The sequence below is a fragment of the Geospiza fortis genome, unplaced genomic scaffold (genome assembly GCF_000277835.1).
Source record: "Geospiza fortis unplaced genomic scaffold, GeoFor_1.0 scaffold58, whole genome shotgun sequence".
Lineage (NCBI taxonomy): Eukaryota > Metazoa > Chordata > Aves > Passeriformes > Thraupidae > Geospiza > Geospiza fortis.
In genome coordinates, this window is record NW_005054359.1 from 517,368 (window position 1) to 523,626 (window position 6,259).

At 44.9% G+C, this 6,259-nt stretch overlaps 1 protein-coding gene across 1 annotated transcript in view; it reads left to right on the forward strand.

Moving 5' to 3' along the window:
- Positions 1–6: 6 nt before the first annotated feature.
- The window catches only part of PIGN (phosphatidylinositol glycan anchor biosynthesis class N), a 99,972-nt gene continuing 93,719 nt past the window's right edge, over positions 7–6,259 (forward strand). Inside the window, exon 1 of the mRNA XM_005423850.3 lies at positions 7–86. The gene's annotated coding sequence lies outside the window, so the exon portion shown is untranslated. The remainder of the gene's footprint in view (positions 87–6,259) is intronic.

Below are 6,259 nucleotides of genomic sequence, written 5' to 3' on the forward strand. Positions count from 1 at the left end.
GGCCCGCCCGCGGCGGGGCGCCGTCCGGAACGGGGCTGGGAGCGGCGGAAGCGGAAGCGGCCGTGGAGCGCAGCGGGGGAGGAGGAGTGAGTTCGGGCGCGTGGGCGCCGCGCCCTTTCCGCGGGGAGGGGGCGGCCGATCCTGAGGCACCGGGAATGGGGGCGGCCGATCCTGAGGCACCGGGAATGGGGCGGCCGATCCTGAGGCACCGGGAAGGGGTGTGGGTGGGCACGGGCTGCGCCTCCCCGCTTCCGCAAAGCTTGGTTCGCTCCGCAGCCCCTATAGGCTCACGGCGCTGCTGGGACGGGAGGGATGCGGGACTCGACTTGGCCTCCGAGCTTGGGCTGGGAGCTCGGACCCTCGCCGGGTTGCGTTGGCTGGGGCAGGGTAGGGCTTCCCGGGGAAAGCAGCGCCCCGCGAGGGCCCTGGGGATGGACCTTGGACTGCCAAAGGAGGTGGTGGAGTCCCTATTCCTGGAGGTGTTTAAGAAAAGAATGGATGCAGCACTCGGTGCCATGGTCTAGGTGACATGGGTTCGGTCATGGGTTGGACTCGATGTCACCATCTCGGAGGCCTTTTCCAGCCATGGTGTTTCTGTAGTTCCGCGTTCCCGGTGGGTGTGTGAGCCATGTCCCAGCATCAGGTGTTGCTGCCATTAGGGAGGGCACAAGCACGGGTGGATAGTAAGTTGATGCCTCTGGAAGAAGGGTCAGGCAACCCAAGGAGGCTACAGGGATGTTGTAGGGTTATACTGAGAGAAAATCAGAAGGGCCAAAACCCATCTAGTACTTAATCTGACGACTGCTGTAAAAGAGTAAAAGACAACCAAATGTATTTGCAGATACATCAGCAGCAAACGGAGAGCTAAGGAAAATCTTTATCCTTTCGTGGGATGTAAGGAGAAACAGTGGTAAAGGAAGAGGAAAAGGCTGTGGTACAAAACATCTTCTTTTCCTTGCTCTTTGATGACAAAGCCAGTTGCCCTCATGATGTACAGCCCTGAGCCAGGTGAAGGGAACAGGGAGTAGAATGATGCTCCTGCTGGGTTGGAGGGCTCGTCTGCTGGAGGGTGACAAGGCTCTGCCGAGGGATCTGTTGCGTCAGGCAGTGCTGCAGGCTGCAGGAAAAGTGTCTGGAAGGTGGCCCAGCAGAAAAGGACCTGGGTGTGCTGATTGGCAGTTGTCTGAAGATGAGCCAGCAATGTGCTCAGGTGGCCAAGAAGGCCAAGGGCACCCTGGCCTGTATCTGCAGTCACACCAGGGCAGTGATTGTCCCTCTGTACTCAGCACTGGTGAGGCTGCACCTTGAATCCTGTGTCCAGTTTTGCACTCCTCACTACCAAAAGAATATTGAGGTGCTGGAATGTGTCCAGAGAAGGGCAGTGGAGCTGGTGAAGGGTCTGGAGCACAAGTTTTATGAGGAATGGCTGCGGGAGCTGGGTTGTTTAGCCTGGAGAAAAGGAAGCTTGGGGGGACCTTCCTGTTCTCTACAGCCACCTGAAAGGAGGCTGTAGCAAGGTGAAGGTTGGCCTCCTTTGCCAGGTAACAAGTGATAGGAGGAAAAGAAATCACTTCAAGTTGTGCCACTGATTTTTTTTCTAATATGCATAAGATTGAATATTAGTAAAAATTTATTCACTGAAAGGGCAATCAGGCATTAGAACAGGCTGCCCAGGAAAGTGTCAGGATCACCATCCCTAGAAATATTCAAAAGACATGTGAATGTGGCACTTGGGAATGTGTTTTAGCAGTGGACTTGGCAGTGCTGTGTTAACAGCTGGAGTCAATGACCTTCAAGGTCTTTTCCAACCTTAGTGATTCTATGAGTCCATGAAGTTGTGCATCTGAAAGTATGAAGTTATCACTTTTAAAAACATGATGCAAAGTGGTTACTTTGTGTGTTACCTGGCAAAACACTTGCAGCCACAATGTAGCAACAGGAAGTGTGTGCTACTGAAGGAAGTTCAGCTCACTGAAACTGCAAAACAGGGCCAGCTTTGGTTTCTGCTTAATTCCTTTGAAAATGTTGTTCCATTCCCACTAATGGAAGCTCTGTGTAAAGCTGATCCACTAGGACCTGCATATTGGGGCTGAACTCTTGGTAATAGAATAATGTGGATGTTTGGCAGTGACATGGAGATCTAAAATCACTCTGGAGTACTCACTCCAAGCTCTTCCATTCACATGGTGGTGTGCCATAAAAGACTGTGCTTTCCAGTTTTGGACTTGCATAACTTTTCTGTAAATTTTATACTCAGTTTAGCTTTCTGTCCTGTAATAAACTTTAGATTTCATTACTGCTGTGTTGTTTTATGTTGTTGATCCACACTAAAAAGAACCTAAGTGGCAGAGCATGAACTACAGAGTTGTAGCATAACGTAAAACAGCAGTGTGTTGAAAATGCTTAACAATTCCAGTGGGACCACAACAAAAATGGGGACAAAAACCTCTCCGGTGGAATTGAGAACCTTTAAGGAAACCTTCTGCTTTTTCCATTCCTTTCTGGAGAGTTAGAGCGCGTTCAGAGTGAGTTTATTGTAAGCTGGCTCCGGTGCTTTGCCTCCTCGGGGAAGGAGGGCGAGCCCTGCCGGGTCCTGCAGCGGCCTCTGGCGGCGATCCGCGGGCTCTGCCTTTCTCCTCGCAAACTCATTTCTGCCCGCTTCTCCGGGCCGTGCCACTAAGGATTAGCTTTTTCACTCTTCCACGCCGAAAATCGATGTAAAAGCGTCCCACTGTTTCACTGCTTTGGAAGAGGTTTGTTTGGGTTTGTGAAACTAAATAAAATATTTACGGATGTTACCCGATTGCTCCAAAATAATTTATGGATGGCTGGGGAAAAGCTGTCTTCACTGAAATGTGTATTCCAGGAATAAAGAGTGTAGGTAGAAAAATGTGCTTGTAACAATATGCTTAAAAGAGTTTCATATGTGCCAAAGGGGTATTGTTCTGAGAAACCAGAGAAGAAAACCTGATAGTGTAGTGCCTCTGAGGATGTGTGAGGCAGAAAAAGCTGCATGAGTTCTGGAAATGGAGCATTATATAGGTCTCCTTGAGGCAGACAGCTGTGAGTTAATTATTCAGTAGTCATTCTAAGAGAGACAGGTTGTTCATCAAGCTGCTTTGTCTCTTACTGGAGTTGCTGTCTCCTTCGAACTTTTAAAGGATTTGAGTTGATGTCTGAAGAACAACATATCTAAATTCATCTCGGAAAACTAAGTGCAAAATACATGGGCTCATACAAAAAAAATCTGAAGAGTCTTTTTTTGGAGGAGGTGGTGTAAACATTTTTTTTCAGTCTATGCATGCTTTGTTTCACAAACTTTTAAATTTATGCTCCTTGAGTTGAAAATTGAGTAGAAAAAGGTTTGCTTTTACTATGTTGATTTTGGTAAGAGTGTTAAATCTTGAGCTAATGCCTGAGACTTTAATGAACTGAAACGTATGACCAGTTTCAGGTTCCCTCCATTGTTTGGTGAGCTCATGGGTATGTAAAGTGTTCTTTCTTTCTGCACTACCTTGGTGCAGCATCAGCCGTTCTCACAGCCAGTGAACACACAGTTTAAGTCAAGCTTTAAGGGGTTTCTGTTTCAGCTCCCACAGCCAAAGTTAATTTCATTCAAAGAAGTTAATTCTATTAGGTACATATTGGGGCTTTTTTCTGTGCTGAATGCTTAAGTATATGAATTAATGTCCTCTAGTTGGTCCTATAAGGGAATAGGGTAGCTTTTTTTAATCTGATTGGGATCCCAATTAGGGCACAGGGAACAAAATAATGGAGTACTATCTGAAGCAAATCTGATTTCTACTTTAAAATATTGCTGATCTGTGACTTCTACCAACTCTTGCTTAAGTTTTCTTCTAAAAGTGAGCTGCCTGAAAGAATCTTTGTCTATATATGTTTATTGAAGGGTAACATTTGTCTCCTTTCAGAAGAACCTTGACGGCAATTATGATTTTTATGTTTGCTTTTAAACCATAAAAATGAATTTTAGTGCTTTGTTAACTCTAACCTCTAAAATATTTTTATATTTTGTTGGAGCCAAATAATGAAGATGTTGAGACGCATAATGTTGGTAGCTTGTACTTAAAGACCTCTGCCACATCTTTGAAATTGTATCTGTCCATTCCAGTTTCAGGAGAATGTTTTTTAATGAGAACAACCTGTAACTATCAGTAGTTAATGGTTACTTGTATGTTACATTCAGATGTAGCTTTGCCCAGAAAAAAACTACTTTATAAGGCTTTATTAAATTGGGATTTTAAGTAAAGGTAGTACAGCAGTGTGAATGGGCACTTGGAAATATTTTCATCATCACCAAAAATGTGATAATGACCCATGAAATCAGGTGAAGACTTGAATTAAACAAACCACCTCCCCAGGATCCCTTTGAATTCAAGTTTGGCTGTGTTTTTCTACCTCCAAAACCGCTGTTTTGAAGTGTTACTGTAAACAGTGGATATTTGGAAACCTACCATCAAAAAAAAAGACAGCAAACACACTAAGAGCCTAGGGAGTATTTTGGTAAGCTTGTTCAGGCTTTATTATGTGTATATTTATGGCTTTGTGAGAATGAATGTGTAAGGAAAAGTTGCTGTTACAGTTGAGTGAGGATATATAAACTGTGAATCAAAGATGTGACCTTTTAGACACTGCAAACACTTGAGTATTCAAATACTTGGGCCTTGTTCACCATAGCCTGGAAGATGGAGCACATTGTCTGGGCTGTAGGCTGCCCAGAAAGGTGTTGCAGAGGCTCTGAGATGGGTGCCCTACCCTGCCTCACCGTGGTGAGGGACAGGGGAGGTGGGGAAGGGGAGCTGCTCTATGCTTTTGCTGTCTGCTTCACGTTATTCCTCTTCAATTAGTATTTGCACAGTTTTGAACAAAAAAAATCTGCATTTTTTTTCCTTATATGGCCTGCTGACTACAACTAATGTGGAATGCAGGCTTCAAAGAATGAAGGAGTCTGAGGATATCCTTTGAGCATGTCGAGTTAGGTCTTTTGTTTGGAGGAGATGGCATCCTGTCCTGCTGCCAACACAGAGGTTTGTGCTGGGAATTCAGGGAACTAAACTACAGCAAAGTCATCTTTATTCTTCCTGCTTTTTCTTCCCCCTTTCTTGAGGTTATTTTCAATTGAATTCATTCTCTAGAATGCTTAACTATCCAGTTGTACACCTGGCTGTGCCAGCCCAAGGAAGAGATCTTGCTTTGGGAATAAGTGGGCAGGAGCACAGGAGGACAGGACAGCTCTCTGCAGCTGTACTGGGTTGGTTTTTCTTGGAGTATTTGTAACAGTGAAAGCCTCTTGTTCTGCTAACTGCTACTCCCATGACAGCTGTTATTGTATAAAAGACTTGGTAAACTATATTTGCCTTGCTGGTCTCAAGTATTTTGGAAAATATGCTTTTAGTTGCAAGCAAGTTTCTATAGGTGGCAGGGTACAAGTGAATAACTGATACACAGATCACCTCAAATATGAGAACTGAGGAGTTGTTGCCCATCTGCATTCTCCAGGTTTGTGGGTTTCTCCCTAGCAGTTTTTGGTTTCTGAGCTCTTTTTTTCTCTACAGTGGCTCTATTGCTGTCATTTGCTGAAAGAGTTTGAGTGGTGGGGAGTTTTCATTTTAAATCAGCAGTTCCCCGTATTGCAAAGAGGCAGAACACATTGTTTTCAGGCATAATTTTCTGTCTCCATTAATTATTAGACTGAGTCAGCAGCTGAAAAATAAAGGTGTCTTATGCAAATGAAAAATGGCTTGGCTTTGTAATAAAAACAAACTCACAGGGCTTCAGCAGAGAGTGTTTGCAAGTTGATACATCATAAATGCTAATGAATGTTAACTACTTGGTTAGTGGAGGCTGATGTAGGAACACAGCGAACTTTGTACTAAAGTGAAGGCCAATATTTCAGGCTGCAGTAATTGATAAGTTCAGTGACTTTTTGAGTCGTGTGGGAGCTTAGGGAAATGCTTCCTTTGTGAACAGCTTGCAAGTATGGCTGCTGGTGGAAGAGTTAAAGAGGAGGTGATTCCTTTGCACAGAGATTTCTTACTGCACCTCAAAGTATCTTGCACAAAAACTGTGCATGCTTATACTATGACTTGATGCTCTTTTAAAGGAGACATAACCCCTCCTTTTTTAGCATTTTTCTGCGCTTTACACCCTGATTGTTGCAATTCTTCTAAACCCGGAGGGGTGGGATTTGCCGGGTTTCTGTGTGTGTGGTGGTGCCGGGCGCGGTGCAGGACCCTGGAGA